At 36.3% G+C, this 18432-nt stretch overlaps 1 pseudogene; it reads left to right on the forward strand.

Annotated features, from left to right (window-relative positions):
* Nucleotides 1-18432, forward strand: part of LOC140173047 (uncharacterized) — a 30263-nt pseudogene that overhangs the window by 8683 nt on the left and 3148 nt on the right.

Here is an 18432-nt window from a genome sequence, read left to right on the forward strand (position 1 = left end):
ACTCGTCAACATGTTTCCCTACTTTTCCCAACATCCTTTCAGGTAGGAGGCTAATCGCTGCCCCACCATCAATCAGCACCTTGTTTATTTTGAACCCATTCATAACAGCAACAATATGAAGGGGACGCAGATGAGACATTTGTCTCTCAGTAGGCCGAGGAAAGAAACCCGGCTCATCTTCTATGCGAATGAAAGAGAAAGCCTCTTCATCTTCTTGATCATAATCCTCATCCGGATTACTTTCGCATTCTCCAAGGTACTCAGTGGGAATTATCGAAATCGTCCCTACCATGTCATCATCTCCTTCATCAAAGTATTCCTCATCGACATCAACATCTTTATGTTTATCGATCCCAGAGGACTAAGCAACTGCCTTCCCTTTTTCCATCTTTGCTGGTGATGGAATTTCCTTGGGATAAGTCTCTCCATCAGAAGGGAAAACAATCCGGGAATGCACAGAGGGAGTTTCCCCTTGCTTGCTTTCTTCCCTGTCTCAATTTGAAGTTTCTTATTTTGATTGAAACTTCTTCTTCCACCTCTTCCTCGTAGGTATCCTCTGGCTCGCCCTTGATAGGAAGCATATTGATTTCGAGACGGTGCTCGATGCCCCCATTGAGGATTGCGTCGATACAGGTGATCACGCCTCTGGAACTCTTGACAGTTCCTAATCCACTGAACACCTATAGCCTGAGATCGGCTCAAAGGTGTAGTCACATCATGTTGAGGGATTTTTGAACCAGAACCCTCTACACGTCGAATTGGCTGCCTCTGACGTGCTTGCTCCTCCTTGTGAGCCAATTCTTTCTTCATCCTCTCTTTTTCGAAGATTGTTGCTGCTTCAACATCAAAAACAGCATTGCATCACAGACATAGTGATACATCCCGGTCTTTGATCTTTTGCTGCACCAAGAAATCCAGCAAGTCATCCCCTGTCCTTGGGTATACAAACCTTACCTGTGATTCAAAATCATCAAGAGCCACATCAAAATCATAAGACATACCAACCATATTCACCCCTAAGTAGGGCTCGACACAATTGGCATCGACTTCGAAAGGATCTACATCAACCTTCATCTCTTTCTTGACATCATCAAATTTCAAACGACCTTCCATGATTGCTTCTTGAATCAAGTCCCTGAAACGGACACAACTGTTAGTCGAATGACTTGTTGCTTGATGAAATTTACAGTAAGGCTTTCCTTTTAAATCTTTTACAGAAAGCAAAGTTCTACCCTCAGGCAAAACTAATTGTTTATCTTTAAGCAACACATCAAAATCTGATCAGATTTCGAGATATCAAAACTATATTTCTTTTCACTTTTAAGTTTTGAATCATTCGACTTTTCACTACCAGGAAGTTTTTTCAGTAAAGAGAAAACATCTGGAGGACCTTTCTTAAGTTCAGCCAAATCGACTTCCGCTTCGAAATCGAATTCCTCCTCTGAGGATTCCATGGTTACATAGGCAACCTTTTCTTTTCGAGTAAACGGTTTACTCTTCGACCTCTATTCAATTCTATGTTTTTCTTTCTCCTTTTTCATAAGCTCAGTCTGCCGAAGCTTTTCAGCCAGATGAGCCAAATCAGGAACATGCACATTAAGCAATTTCTTGCGCATATAGAATCCCAACCCCATAGTTGCTATTTTCACTATCTCACTTTCAGGTAACGTCACATAGCATCTACTTCTAGCATTTTTAAAACGTATTAAATAATCATCGATGATTTCATCATCTTCACATTTCAAAGCTACTAGATCAGTAACTGCTACGTTCATTTCTCCTCGACAAAAATGAGCGTGAAAAACAGTTTCCAACTGATTCCATGTTGTAATCGAATTTGGTCTAAGATTCGAAAATCAGGTAAATGCATTCTTCGTCAATGACGAAGGAAAAATTTCATTTTCAAGTTTTCATCATTAGCTAGGTTCCCAATCTCGACCAAATAACGAGCAACATGTTCAGTTGTCAATTCTCCAATTTCTCCAGCAAATTTTGATGTTATTTTCGGATTTTTCACCCCTATTGGCACTTCATCCATTTGAACTACTTGGGAAAAAGTAGACACAAAATGTGGTTGATTCATAAAACCAACATTCAGGTCAACCCGATTTAAAACCTCCTCTACAATTCGAGTGACCTGATAACGATCACCACGCAATCCATGTACAACATCATCAGCATTTTCACCTCGACGAACCACGCGAGGATTTTCTCGATTTGGAATATGATTTTCATTTTGAAAAATATTTTCCATCTCCTCGTTATTTCCTCGAGCGTTATGCCTCTCACCTTCATCATAATCGACGATTCGAGCAATCCTCTCGACTTGTCTAGCAAGACGCTCAAATCTCGATTCATGATCTGCCATCATGGGATTCAGAATTGTAGTCATTTGCTGAGTCAATAAATTAACCAAGTCATGATGACTTTCCTCCACTTGTTGTCGATATACTGCCATTGAATTCGCAGCATTCGAAGTGGAGCCCACATGATACTCACGAGAATATTCAGAGTGTTGTTGTGGGTTTTGCATATTATTCACTCCATTTGCATTCCCAAAGCAGATAGGCAGCATAAATCCACCCACCGGTGGGGTATAACCAGCAAGAAGACCATAAGGGGGCCATCCAGCAGTTAATGGAGGTTGATTCGGTGGCACAGGGCCACGTGGACGAGTATTGCGTCCAACATTTCCAGTTTGAATAGTCATAACGACTATGCTTTCAGTCTCAATTGCACCTTCCGAACGTGAAGATACGTCGGCTTGTGGCATAGAAACCGGTATGCTATCATTGGTGGATGAACCACCATTCACATTCGATAACTCATCAGCCATGTGAATGATTTTCCCAATTCATAATCGTATACACTAACAATTACGGGAAAAAGACTTATTTGACACACTTCGATTTAAAACTGTCCCACTGGGTGTGCCAATTTGTTTTGTCGATTTTTAGCAAATCGATGGTGGTTCGATATCTAGTGGTCTGGGAGCGAAACCTACTCCTCTGTGCGAGTACCAGTTTTCTAGAAGTGCATCAAAGCGTCTTCGATTAGACAAGTTTTGACAATAAAAATAAAATAAATTTGTAAAATGTTAAATGAAATTTAGAAATCAAAGTTTTCAAAAAGTAAAGACATGGTAAATGAAAAGACTTGTACCAAAATCAAAAGGAAACAGTAAAAGCGCCTTCAATTAAATCAAAGAATTTTAAAGTAAGTAATAGAATGCTGAAAGATAAATTAACATTAAAAATAAGGAATGTAAATAACACTTAGTGAATAAGATTAAATGAAATATGAAGTTTACAAACAGAATTGAAATTAAAAGAAAGAAGAAGGTGGAAGGAACCCTATAGAAAAAGAAAACTCGATCGCAAACTCAGAGATTCGCTGGGATGTGAGAGTGCTAGAGTGTTTTTCTGAGTAAAAGTTCCAACCCTTATTCCCTAACACTTCACAGTATTTATAGACTATCTTACATAACGGTTAATTTGACTATAATTAATTACAATTAAATGAAGAATTACAAATTTAAAATACAATCACTACTCTTGATAACTGTCCCCACTGCGTGATTGTAGATATTTCCAATATTTTTCTCATGTGATAAAAACCACGAACTTTTCCGCTTTCACAATTATTCGATCAGCTTTTCGAAAGCTTTATTCGATTTTCTCGAATCGAATCTCTTACTCGATTTAGTTTACTTGATCGAAATCCAACTCGACACTAATTACTTCCAATGTTGTACCCATATGCGTGTAACCTTCGAAAAACTACACTTAACTTTTTAATACAACTCATTCGTATCGAAAACATTTTTTCGATTAACACCTTTCTTTGAGTTTAGAGTTTAATCTTGTTAAACTTTAATGTGGCAGAATATATATATATATATATATATATATATATATATATATATATATATATATATATTCACGGTAGATAACGTAAGTTATAGACTTTGTGACATTCATATTTTATATTTAACTAAAATGTGTTTCCCGTCCTTCCAAAGCATTCGTTATTGTGTTTTCTGGAAGACATTTGCTTTGAGTTTGCATGCAGCTGCAAAGATAGATTGGTATATATATATATATATATATATATATATATATATATATATATATATATATATTTTGCAGGATATAATAGCTCGATTTGGCAAACAAGAAGCGATGCCTAGAGAATTCTTCACAGATTTTGTGAAGGTCGCACAAGATGAAGGGCGACACTTCATCCTTCTTTCTGCGAGGCCTGAGGAGCTAGGTTCTTATTAAGGAGCATTGCCAGCTCATGATGGCCTTTGGGATTCTGCTACTGCTACTTCCAAGGATTTACTATCACGATTAGCCGTTGAACATTGTGTCCATGAGGTGTGTCTCACATTGAGCTATGGTTTTTTACGGATATGTTTTATATTTGATGCTTGGATTTGTCATTCTAGAAACCAAGATTGAGTCAATAGGATGCTTATGAATAATTTTATTGGCAGGGGAGTGATGGAGGAATCATCAGATTTATTTTATTTTATTTTTCTAAGTTTAGCAGCTCTGAATATATTTTTTTTAATTAAATTGTTGTTTCAAATAGTTTGTCAATGCTTGTAGTGAGAGGTAGGTTTGTGTTGACTAGACCAAATCAAAATCAGATTCTTAATTCATTTTATGAATCTTTTATGTAAATAGAATTAATTATAAATCTTTTCTTTTTTTGGTTTAGCTTAATTTTAGAGATTTTATGATTAGAAATCTTTTCTTTATTTTAGGCTAGTATTTTTTCCTTTTTTCCTATTTTATAGTTATTTCTATTTCTGTAATTCCTCTATAAAGAGGCTGATTCTTTGTACATTTAATAATACAATATATTCAAACACTTCAACTTGGTATCAGAGCAGGATCTCTACACTGTGCGTCTGATTTATAGCTATGACTGACAGTTCCTCAGTCATTAATCCTGAACAGAAGAAAAACACCACTCCTACTCCATCAGATTTAAAATTTGAGCAACGGGTATTAGTTAGTGGTGATTCCCATTCAGTTTAGATCACCACATTTCGACTCAATGGGTCAAACTACCTTAGGTGGTCTCAATCAGTTCAGATGTATATCCGTGGAAGAGGAAAAATTGGATATCTCACCGGTGAGCGAAGCCAGCCTAACATTACTGACCCACAATATAATGTGTGGGATACCGAAAATTCCATGGTGATGACATGGCTGGTGAACTTAATGGAGGAGGATATCAGTAGTAATTACATGTACCATACCACTGCCAAAGAATTGTGGGATAGTGTCAAGGAGATGTGAAGGTTGTAAAAGACTTAGAGAAGGGGGGTTGAATCTATGGCCTTCTTTCACGTTAATGAAATGAACCTTTAAAACAAACTTTCTTTCTGAATCTGTTTGAACTCAGTAGTGAAAAATTTATGAGACAATTTCATTTTGTCTCATGAATATCAGAAAACAGAACAGAGCAGGGAAGATAGAAGCTGACACCATCATGTATCCTAGTTCGGTTGGCTTGTGCAATGTAACCTACGTCCAGTCTCCACCACAACAGTGGTGGAATTTCCACTATAGTTAAAGTATTACATACACCAATTCCACAGGATTGACATAATCCTTTCTCTCTCAAGTTCTAACTTAACTTGACTTGGTTATGCTAATACTTAACTCTTCACTCTTAGTGCTCACCCAACTAAGAAAGGGGTACCTCACTGGTACAAGATACAAGATACAGAATCAACCTAAAGAAATCTAAAATAACTCTAGGCTTTTCACTCAAGTGTATCTCTCTGTTTTTTTTCACTCTTAGGCTTTTTCAATGACTCACTCATTCAGCCTTTTACCTCAAGAAATTACAGAAAGATAAACATTAAAAAGAACATTACAATCTATAAAACATGAAGGAGATTGATGCTTCAACAGCCTCTTTGCTATGTGATAAACCAGATTTGCTTGCCTCTGATTCAGTTCTTTATTTTGGCAGAATGCTCCTTTGACTAGGAAGCACTGTCCAAGTTGATGAACTTCTTCAGAGAACTCTTCTCAGAACATAAACCTCAAAACACTAGTTATCTTTCCTTGGCTTCTGAATGATGAAAAATCTTCTTTTGTACCTCCTTGCATGTTGCTGAGTTGCTCTCTCTTAGGTCAACCCTCGAGCTGTGTGCTTCACCAACTCACTTTTTCACTTTCTTCCACTTTTCCTCAAAATAGGAACTTTGGCTCTGACCTTCTTTGTTAACCGAAAGCCACAGGACAGCAGAAATAAATATTTTCAATGGTAAATCCAAATCTTAGCCATTGAAACACTACTTAGTCCCCAAGACACACTTTTGACCATAGATTCACAACAGTGTTAAACAGAGATCATCTTTCCCATGTATCCCAATTTGGAGTGGCAGAGAGTTGAAGATGAAGAAAAGAAAATGAGATGCATGTAGAAGAAAATAAATCACCTTTAGCTTCTGACTTCTCTTGATACAGTTTGATGTGGGTGATTAGACTTCAACCTTTTTGCTAAACCTTCTCTTTCTTGCTTCTTTGGTGAACAGCTTAGGAGCTAAGCTTTCTCTCTCTCTTTCTCTGAGTTCTGACCGAAATAGGAAAAAGTGAACGTTACTATGGAAGAAGCAACTTGGAGGGATCAACTTGAGTGATATTAAATCAGGCTTGGGTTGGTTCTATTCAAGTTCAGCCCGTTTGTTTTCTATTCATCACCTTTGGGCTTCTATTGTTTTTGTGGCCCATTAAAATAGATTCTGCTTGTTTTGTATTGGGCTGCTGCAACAATGAATTTTAGCCTGCAACACTTAATCACAAATAATTAACATTAATTAGATAATTGTCTAATAAAATAATATTTGTCATCATTAACTAATTTAGTTGATTTCTTAACTTAACAATCTTCCCCTTGATGACAAACATAATTAACAATTAACCAAAAGGTATTGAATTTAAATTGAGTTGAGAAACTTCCCTTTGATTTTATGTTACTTGCTTTAGTGTTGCTCCCCCTTTCCTTTTCAAGGGTAGCTCCCCCTGGATTTATGTTCTTTTCTTCCTTCCTATTTTTTATACTTGTAGAGAACACAATAATGAACTATACACAATACAACTTGACTAAGGGATATTACATAACCAGCAGCACAAATCCAGCTCAATATTTAACATATCATGTCAGCACCAAAACAGAGCATCAAGTTTAATAAGGGCAAACTAGCAACATATCATATAAAGCAAGTTCCAATTTTCATGCCAAAAAATCACAATCGTAGCAAAATTTGCAAATCAAATTTTCATGCAAAAAAAAAATCACAGTAGTAGCAAAATTTGCAAATCAAATTTTCATGTCGAAAACATTGTAGTAGCAGGAATAAAAAATCACAGCTAAAATTTACAATATTCATGCTACTCATGCTACTACTCAAGCTATTACTCTCCTTTTTTTCATCAAGGGTGGAAAATAGGCAAGATCAAGAAAAAAACCGTACCTTAAAATCTGCAAGAAAGTGTTAATGCATAGTTTAAACATCAAATTAATTGAAAGTAAGTGCAGCAGTAGTTAAAGTATTACAGTCATCCGGAATAATAAAAAGTAGTTCAAAAACACAAGAGAAACAGTTTTCATGAGACAAAAGCGAGCAGATAGCAGCAGCAACATGAGACAAATCTAGGCATCTGAACCATTTTCTTCAGAATCAGCTTCCTCTTCAGCATCAGTGGCATGATCTTCATCTTGTTGAAGATTATCAATGAGCTTCATGAACACAGCCACTCGATCTCTTGATTTACGAAGGAAATTCTCATGCTTGCTTGCCAGTTTCCTTTGTTCCTTACTCATCGCGATCATATGATTGGATTGAGAGACAAATTATTGGACTACATCTCGAACAACATTAAACATAGCAGATTTTTGTCCAGTGGAGATGGAAGTGCCCTCAGTGGAAGGAGGAGGAGATTCCTCAGGAATGAACTCATCATCTTCATCATCTAGAACCACTCTCTCAGAACGAGTAGGTCCTTTTTGCTGTTTTACTGCACCACCTCCTTTTAGATATGAATGTCTATTTTCATAATCCTCATTGGACAAGTCAACACCAAAATGCTCAAAAATACAAGTTAGAAACATGCCATAAGGAAGGACTTTGTCTTTCTCACTTCTAACAGAGTCAAACATGTATCTTATCATCAAATAAGCAAAAGAAATTTCTATTTTAGTAAGCAGGGCATACAAAACAAGAGTGTCAGTATAAGATACCCTTTGATATGAACCACTTTGAGGAAGTATGATGTGATTTACAATTCGGTGCAACTGAGCATGTTTATATCCTAGGACTTTGTGAGTGGGGGTAATGCCATCAATCAAGGAAACATGTTCACAAATATGAGCCAAAGCATCATTGAAAGAAATACCAACTCCTTCATCCCACTTAACAGAAGTATAAGCACAAGCCCCAACATCAGTGTATTTCAATGAATCACTGATGGTTTCATTGTTTAGCACAATGTCTCGGCCCTTGACATAAGAATGAACACTACCCTCATGATATGTCATGTTAGCATAAAACTCTTTGACCAAAAGAGGATACACTGGTTTTTTGATGTTAAAAAGGTGATTCCAGTTTAGAAATTCTAAATTTTCAAAAAAAAAAGAAAAATCTTTCTTTTTCAAAGTTGGTAAATCAGCATGAAAAGAGGGAGACAAGGTACGATACTTAATAACTCCTTCATAAAAGTCATTATTCATGGCAGACTTAAATCTGTAAGGTTTATAGTTGGAATGAGATGTCATGAAGTGGGATTTATGAGTAAAGGGATCAATGTCTGGTTCTCTAACAGATTTAAGAGGGAGTCGAGGTTTAGCTCTCTGAGAACGCAAGGGAACAGACCTTGTCTTAGGTTGAGTGGGCTCAGAGGTAGGTTCGGTAGCGGCTGGGCGTTTCCCTTTCGATGAACTCGGCTTCAACGAACCAGGTTTAGATGGAGGTTCCTTAGGTGGTGGCGTCTGCTTGGCTGAAGGTGGAAACCTTGAGGGGTTCTTAGTGCGAGCCATTGGATCTGACCGAGGAGGTGAGGTAGGAGGAGAATGAGATGGAGTGAAGGTTTGGTCTTGAGAGCGAGTGGAAGGTTTTTGTTTTGCAGGAAGCTTGAAGATCTTTTCATGAGGGGGCTTTTGTGAAACAGTTTTCTTCCTCATTTGGTTGGTTTCTGGTTTTGAACAAAGAGAAGCAATAAAGGTAGTGGGAGAAATCGAAGAGTTTGAGGAGTTATGGAGGGAGAAGAAGAAGTATTGGTAACCGTATCCAAAAGAAATTTTCTTAAACTATGCAACTACATCATCTCTGATTTGACTTGAAAGGACTTGACATCATAAAGAGAAAGATTTAATTTTATTAAAAATTAAAATGGAAATTAATTTTTTAAATTTGAAACTTTTTGGACTTAAAGATAAAAAGAAATAAACTAAAACACACAAGCCAACAAAAACAAAAAGAATATGTAGCATTCATATTGGGTCCAGGAGTGGTTTGGTTTAAGAAAACATATTGGACCATCCCATGTTCAGATTTTTTAGGTTGGCTCAGATGATTCTGCTCGTCCAACAAGGCTAGAGAACGTTGATTGGAGAGAAGGTTCTTCATTTGCCCAGAATTGTCTCATACCTGTTTATGAGACAAAAACTCCAACAAACACATCAACAACTTTCAAACAATGAATCATAGCTTAAAATCCCTAGACTAGTCCTAAGCATGCAAAATCTGTCCTTAGCTAGTGGTTTAGTGAAAATATCAGCTAATTGCTCCTCTGATTTAACAAATTAAATGCTAATATCCCCTTTTGAACATGTTCTCTTATTGAGTGAAATCTCATTTTAATATGTTTAGTCCTAGAGTGCAAAACTGGATTTTTAGAAATATTAATGACACTCATATTATCACACAACAAAGGAATATTTTCAGCATTTAATTTGTAATCAGCAAGCTGTGTTTTTAACCACATAAGCTGAGAACAACAAGAAGAAGCAGCTATATACTCAGCCTCTGCAGTGGATAAAGCCACTGTCGACTGTTTCTTACTTGACCAAACATTCAGAGACTTTCCAAGGAAGCAACATAGGCCTGATGTGCTCCTTCTATCAACTCTATCACCAGCAAAATCTGCATCACAATAATCAACTGCAGAAAAATCATCAATCTTAGGATACCATAGACCAAAGTTGGATGTGCCATGAACATATCTAATAATCCTCTTAACTGCAGAAAGATGAGACTCTTTTGGTTTTGATTGGAATCTTGAACACATTCCAACACTTTGCACAATATCAAGTCTACAGGAAGTTAAGTATATAAGAGAGCCAATCATTCCTCTATACCTAGTCTCATCTACATTTTTTTCCGTTTCTTCCTTATCTAATTTTGAATTAGGGTGCATGGGAGTTCCCATGGGTTTGGCATTTTTCATACCAAATTTCTTAACTAGTTCCTTGGCATACTTCTCTTGATGAATAAAAATACCATTTTTAGTTTGCTTAATTTGAAGCTCAAGAAAAAAAATTAAGTTCACTCATAATACTCATGTCAAATTCACTTGTCATGAGTTTTCCAAATTTATAACAAAGGGATTCATTGGCTGATCCAAAAATAATGTCATCAACATATATTTGGACTAGAATAAAAGAATCATTAGAATTCTTGATAAATAGGGTAGTGTCTGTGGTGCCTCTTTGAAAATCATTTTTCAAAAGAAAAGAGCTAAGTCTCTCATACCAAGCTCTAGGAGCTTATCTTAAACCATAAAGAGCTTTTGATAATTTGAAAACATGGTTAGGAAATTATTTATTTTCAAAACCAGGTGGCTGCTCCATATACACTTCTCTATCTATCACACCATTTAAGAATGCACATTTCACATCCATTTGATATAATTTAAAACCACAAAAACAGCATAAGCTAAAAGAAGTCTTGTGGCTTCCATTCAGGCAACATGGGCAAATGATTCATCAAAGTCTATTCCTTCTTCTTGGTTATATCCTTGTGCCACTAGCCTTGCTTTGTTTCTTGTAATGTTACCATCCTCTCCTAACTTGTTCCGAAATATCCACTTGGTGCCGCTCACTTTTCTTCCATTCGGCCTTGAAACCAATGTCCAAACTTGGTTCTTCTCAAACTCATGAAGCTCATCCTCCATTGCCTTTACCCAAGAAGGGTCATCATGGGCTTCTTTGACATTTTGAGGCTCCATTTGAGAGAGAAGAGCAATGTTTGACTCTTCACTTTCCTTTCTAGTTGAATACCGAGTTTTAACACCATGAGAGACATCTCCAATGACAAATTCCTCAGGATAATTCTTCAAAAATCTCTATTCACAAGGTCTGGTGGACTTGGAGGCAGATTCAGTCACCATGGGATTCAAGGAACTGTTGGTTTCAGGATTTTCTTCAGATTCATGAGACAAAATGGAATTGTCTCTTGTTGGATTTTCAGCAGCTGCAGTTTCTGGTTCAGTTTATCCATATTTTTTATTTTCATGATTTTGTGCTGTTTCATCGTCCTTTTGCGCCTGATTTCCTGCATCACAGTCTTCTAAAATACTTTGAACCAAGTTAGTATCACAAAATGTAACATGTATGGACTCCTCAATTATTCTAGCATCTTGATGATAAACTCTATATGCTTTACTAGTTGTGGAATATCCTACAAATAAACACTCATACGCCTTTGGATTAAATTTACCCAAATTATCTTTGTTATTTAGAACAAAATATTTGCATCCAAAGATATGCAAGTAGTTCAAGTTTGGAGGGTGACCTTTCCAAAGTTCATAAGGAGTTTTCTTCAAAAATTTTCTTATGATGGTTCTATTCAAAATGTGGCAAGCTGTGTTAACCGCTTCAGCCCAAAGAAATTTTGGAACATTGCTCTCACAAAGCATAGCTCTTGTCATTTTTTGAATGCTTCTATTTCTTCTTTCCACAAAACCATTTTATTGTGGCGTCCTTGGACAAGAGAAGTTGTGAGATATTCCAAATTCCTCACAAAAAGATTCAAAAGATTGGTTTTCAAATTCAGTCCCATGATCACTTCTTATAAAAGAGATCTTTAAATCCTTTTCATTTTGAATTTTCTCGCTAAAAATTTTAAATGCCGAAAAAACTTCATTTTTGTGTGCAAAAAATAAAACCCAACCAAACCTAGAGTAGTCATCCACAATTACTAAACCATAATGTTAACCACCTAGGCTTTGAGTTCTTGTTAGACCAAATAAATCAATATGTAGCAATTCAAGTGGTCTTTTAGTTGAGATGTCTTCCTTTGATTTAAATGAACTCTTTGTTTGTTTTCCCATTTGACAAGCATCACATGTGATGTCTTTGTCAAATCTTATCAAAGGAAGACCTCTTACTAATCTTTTCTTTACAAGTTTGTTTATTTGAAACATACTTGCATGGCCCAATCTCTTGTGCCATAGCCACTTTTTAGATTCTTTAGAATGAAAACAAACCACATTTTGATCCTTTAGTTCATCAAGGGTAAGTCTATAAACATTATTACAATGCTTAGCAATAAACAACACTTCATTGGTCTTTTCATTTACAACACAGCATTCAAGTCTTTTGAAAGTCACCAAATAACCCAAATCACACAATTGACTTATACTCAAAAGATTATGCCTCAAGCCATTTATCAAAAAGACATCATCAATGAAGGTAGAATGATTATTACCTACTTTTCCAATAGCAACTATTTTACCTTTTTCATCATCTCCAAAGGTCACAAAACCTCCATCATACTTGTTTAGTTTGATGAAGAAAGTTGACCTTCTAGTCATGTGCCTTGAGCATCCACTATCCAAGTACCACATATCCCTTTTGTTCTTGGATGCTAGGCAAATCTACAATAACAACTTCAAGTAACCTTAGGTATTCAAATTAATTTGGATCCTTTGAAATTAATCCATCTTGGTTGTCCAAGTGCATTGAAATCACAAACAACATTGTAAATTTGGTTTCCTACAACTCTTTTTTCAATGAAGCATTGTGCATATGAGTGACCAAATTTCTTACCGTTAAAGCAATGATTTTCTGATGCATATTTCTGAAATTGATGTGAGTTATTATGCTGAAAATGATTAAAGGACTGAAATTTTCTGGTTTTTGGAGGAGGTGTATTTCTTTTGACAAACTGATTTTTGTTATTATTTTTCCTCTTTGCAAAAGCATTCCAGCCAGAATTTTTGAAAGCTTTTGGAATTTTTGAATGTGAGGTTTTGTTGTAAAATGGTGGATTTTTGAAAGCAACCTCATTATTCGAAATGTATGCCAGACCTGACCTATTTGAAGTAGGTTCAGTTTTTTATGATGACTCAGTTTTATTGGTGTAAAATTCATCAAATTCCTCCTCATGTGTGGGAGCATACCTAAGACTAGGTTTGTTGGAATTGGATTTGGTTTTTGATGAAGAAGCCACAAATTTCATAGAAGAATCATTAAAAACTGCACTTTCCTTGGTTACATAACCTAAACCATATTTTTCAAATAATGGTCTTTGACTTGCAAGTAATTTGTCTAAGTTACTAGAACTTTGAGCAAATTTTGCTAAATCACCATTCAGCCTTTTAATCATTTCATTTAATCTTTTGTTTTCAGCAATAAGCTCTTGAGAAGGATCCACAATGTACTTTCCCTTTAATTTTTCAAGTTTAGATTTTAAAAATCTGTTTTCTTCAATAATATCCAAAGCATATTCAGTTTTCTTCACCGTTTCTCTCAAAAAATCATTTTTAGCTTTCAACATATCTTTTTCGGATTTGCATTTAGTGTACTTATCCAACATTTTTGAGGAATTTAGTGTAATATCATCAATTATAGCATGTAAATCATCTATGGACAAGTCATAATAATTTACCTCATCAAGATGATCATTACCAGCCATGAAGCAGATTTTATCTTCACCTTTAGAATCTTCTTCCTTATTTGAGTCATTCTCAAGCTCCTCCCAAGATGCCCTGAGCACTCTCTTCTTTTCTTTCTTCCATTTGTCCTCCTTCTTGAGCTTTGGACAGTTGAACTTAAAATGTCTAGCCTCCTTGCAATGATGACACGTCACCTTGCTCAAGTCCTTCTTGTAATCCTTTGAGCCTGAACCCTTGTATTTGCCTTTGTTCTTCATTATCCTTCTAAGTCTCCTAACAAAAAACATAAGTTCATCATCCGAAATATCCTCACTAGACTCACTCTCTTTTGATTCTATTTTTGACTTGAGGGCTATTCCCTTTTTCTTTGAGTCTGGCTTTGTGTGTGTGGCTTCATAGGCAAGAAGTTTTCCTCTCGGCTCATCATAGGTTATAGAGCTTAGGTTATTGCTCTCGGCTAGGATAGTGGCAGTTGTTTCCCATTCCTTTGTGAGGCTTCTAAGGAGTTTTTTCACTAGGGTTTATTCTGAATAGGTTGTTCCCATAGCATCAAGGTTGTTGATTATGATTGAGAATCTCTCAAACACTTCATCAACGCTTTCTCCATCCTTCATATTAAACATCTCGTACTCTTTTTGCAACATATCAATCCTCGTTTCTTTAACTTGTTTAGTGCCTTCATGTGTAACCTGGAGTTTCTTCCAGATTTCTTTGGCTGTCTTGCATCTCGACACCTTTCGGTACTCTTCAAAGCTGATATCACAGTGAAGAAGGTTGGTGGCTTTAGCATTCAGCTCCATGTTCTTCTTATCGTCATCATTCCATTCACCTTCTTCTTTTGGAGTCACCACTCCATCAGTACTTGTTTTTATTGGAATCTTGGGACCACTCACAATAATTTTCCATATGTTGTAGTCAATGGATTGGATGAAGATCCTCATCCTCTCTTTTCAGTAGGCATAGTTCTTCTCGTTGAAGAAGTGAGGCCTATTGTTTGACTGACCTTCAGTTAGAGTGTAGGAAACCGTGGTTGTGCCCAAGTTGTTCGCCATTGGACCTTTGCTCCAAGTGGTGAAGCTTGATTCTTAAGACCAAGGCTCCTGATACCAATTGAAGATTGTAGAAGACTTAGAGAAGGAGGGTTGAATCTATAGCCTTCTTTCACGTTAATGAAATGACCTTTAAAACAAACTTTCTTTCTGAATCTGTTTGAACTCAGTAGCGGAAAATTTATGACACAATTTTATTTTGTCTCGTGAATATCAGAAAACAGAACAAAACAGGAAAGAGAGAAGCTGACACCATCATGTATCCTGGTTTGGTTGCCTTGTGCAATGCAACCTACGTTGTGGTGGAATTTCCACTATAGTTAAACTATTACATACACCAACTTCACAAGATTGACACAATCCTTTCTCTCTCAAGTTCTAACCTAACTTGACTTGGTTATGCTAATACCTAACTCTTCACTCTTAGTGCTGACCCAACTAAGAAAGGGGTACCTCACTGGTACAAGATACAAGACACAGAATCAACCTAAAAAAATCTGAAATAACTATAGGCTTTTCACTCAAGTGTATCTCTCTGCCTCTTTCCACTCTTAGGCTTTTTCAATGACTCTCTCATTCAGCCTTTTACCTCAAAAAATTATAGAAAGATAAACATTAAAAAGAAAATTACAATATGTAAAACATGAAGGAGATTGATGCTTCAACAACCTCTTTGCTATGTGATAAACCAGATTTGCTTGCCTCTGATTCAGTTTTTCATTCTGGCGGAATGCTCCTTTGACTAAGAAGCACTGTCCAAGTTAATGAACTTCTTCAGAGAACTCTTCTCAAAACATACATCTCAAAACACTGGTTATCTCTCCTTGGCTTCTAAATGATGAAAAATCTTCTTTTGTATCTCCTTGCATGTTACTGAGTTGCTCTCTCCTAGGTCAACCCTCGAGCTGTGTGCTTCACCAACTCACTTTTTCACTTTCTTCTATTTTTCCTCAAAATAGGAACTTTGGCTCTGACCTTCTTTGTTGACCGAAAGCCATAGGACAGCAGAAACAAATATTTTCAATGGTAAACCCAGATCTTAGACATTGAAACACTACTTGGTCCCCAAGACACACTTTTAACCATATATTCACAGCAGTGTTGAACAGAGATCATCTTTCCCTTGTATTCCAATTCGGAGTGGCAGAGAGTTGAAGATGAAGAGAAGAAAATGAGATGCATGTAGAAGGAAATAAATCACCTTTAGCTTCTGAATTCTCTTGATACAACTTGATGTGGGTGATTAGACTTCAACCTTTTTTCTAAACCTTCTCTTTCTTGCTTCTTTGGTGAACAACTTAGGAGCTAAGCTTTCTCTCTCTCTCTCTCTCTCTCTCTCTCTCTCTCTGAGTTTTGACCGAGATAGGAAAAAGTGAACATTGCTATGGAAGAAGTAACTTGGAGGGATCAACTTGAGTGATATCAAATCGGGCTTGGGTTGGTTCTATTCAAGTTCAACCCGTTTGCTTTCTTTTCATCACCTTTGGGCTTCTATTATTTTTGTGGCCCATTAGAATAGATTCTGTTTGTTTTGTATTCAGCTGCTGCAACAATAAATTTTAGCCTACAACACTTAATCACAAATAATTAACATTAATTAGATAATTGTCTAATAAAATAATATTTGTCATCATTAATTAATTTAGTTAATTTTTTTAACTCAACAAGATATACTCTGATCTTGGGAATAAATCCCAGATTTATGAACTTACTCTAAAAGCTAGAGAAATTCAACAAGGGAGTGACAATATCACCAAATATTTTCACACATTGAAGCGGTTGTGGTAGGATCTTGACCACTTCAATAACTACAAGTGAAATTCAGCCGCTGATGCCAAACACCACCAACAAACAGTGGAAGAAGGGAGGATATTCCAGTTTCTTGCAGCCTCAACGTGGAGCTAGATGAAGTTCATGGCAGAATTATTGGAAGAGCAATCATACCCTCAATTAGAGAAGTATTTACTAAAGTTAGAAGAGAGGAAACTCGTAGAGCTGTGATGATGGGGAAAAGCAAAACTGAACAGACTTCTTTGGAGTCTAGTGCACTCTTAGTGGCACCTGCTACACTTAAAAGTTCATCAAATCAGAGGCACCCCTCCAATCTTTGGTGTGACCACTGCAATAAACCTCGTCACACCCGAGAAACCTGCTGGAAGATTCATGGAAAACTGACACATCTTAAAGGCAGCAAACCTGGTCCCAAAATACGCTCTACCCCAACTACTCATGAGACTGAAAAATTATCATTGAGTAAGAAACATGTTGAGCAGCTCATAAGACTGTTAAATTCCAGTTCTGTGTCTAGTACTCCTAGTGGTTCTTTGGCTTAAACAGGTAATTTTAGTATTCCTATGTCCGTTAACTACACCTCAAACTTGAATGCACCATGGATTGTCGATTCAGGTGTATCTGATAATATGACCAGCCTCTCCCCTTTATTTAAAACTTATTCTCCTTGCTTTGAAAATGAGAAAATTAAAGTTGCTGATGGTAGTTTTTCATCTATTGCCGAAAAAGGTACAATTAAACTGTCCAAAAATATTGACCTAAGAAATGTCCTACATGTACCAAAGCTTTCTTGTAATCTCCTCTCTATTAGTGAAATTTGCAAAGATTCTAATTGTGTTGTGACATTCTTTAACACTCATTGTAGTTTTCAGGACCGGACCTCGGAGAAGATGATTGGCAGTGCTAAGATGATGGATGGGCTTTATCATTTTGAGAATATTTCGGAAGATAAAATAGCTCAAGGATTTAGTGGTATAAGTTCTATGCCTATAAGGGACCAAATAATGCTCTGGCACAATAGACTAGGACACCCTAGTTTTTCATATCTCAAACATTTGTTTCCAAGTTTGTTTAAGAATATTGATTCTTCCTTACTTAAATGTGAAAGTTGTATTCGTTCAAAGAGTCATAGAGCTCCTTATTACTCTCAACCTTATCATGCATCTAAACCTTTCCACTTAATTCATAGTGATGTATGGGGTCCATCGAAAATATCAACTCAATTTGAAAAAAAGGTTTGTAACTTTTATCGATGACCACACACGACTATGTTGGATCAATCTCATGCATGAAAAATCTGAGGTTTCAAAAAATTTTCAGTATTTTTCAACAATGGTAGAAGCACAATTTGACACAAAAACTTTAATATTAAGAAGTGATAATGGTACTGAATACTTTAATAAAAATCTTAGTGAATTTCTTCAAAAGAAAGGTATTCAACATCAATCTACATGTCCCAATACACCCCAACAAAATGGTATTGCTGAAAGAAAGAATAAATATCTTCTTGAAGTAGCATGTGCCATTATGTTTGAGGGTAAAGTTTCAAAGTATTTATGGGGAGATGCTGTCCTAACAGCAACCTATCTCATAAATCGAATGTCCACACGTGTGTTAAATTACTTTACGCCGTTGGATACTTTCAAAAAGAATTTTCTAGCATGTAGGTT

The sequence above is a fragment of the Arachis hypogaea genome, chromosome 17, assembly GCF_003086295.3.
Source record: "Arachis hypogaea cultivar Tifrunner chromosome 17, arahy.Tifrunner.gnm2.J5K5, whole genome shotgun sequence".
Taxonomy (NCBI): Eukaryota; Viridiplantae; Streptophyta; class Magnoliopsida; order Fabales; family Fabaceae; genus Arachis; species Arachis hypogaea.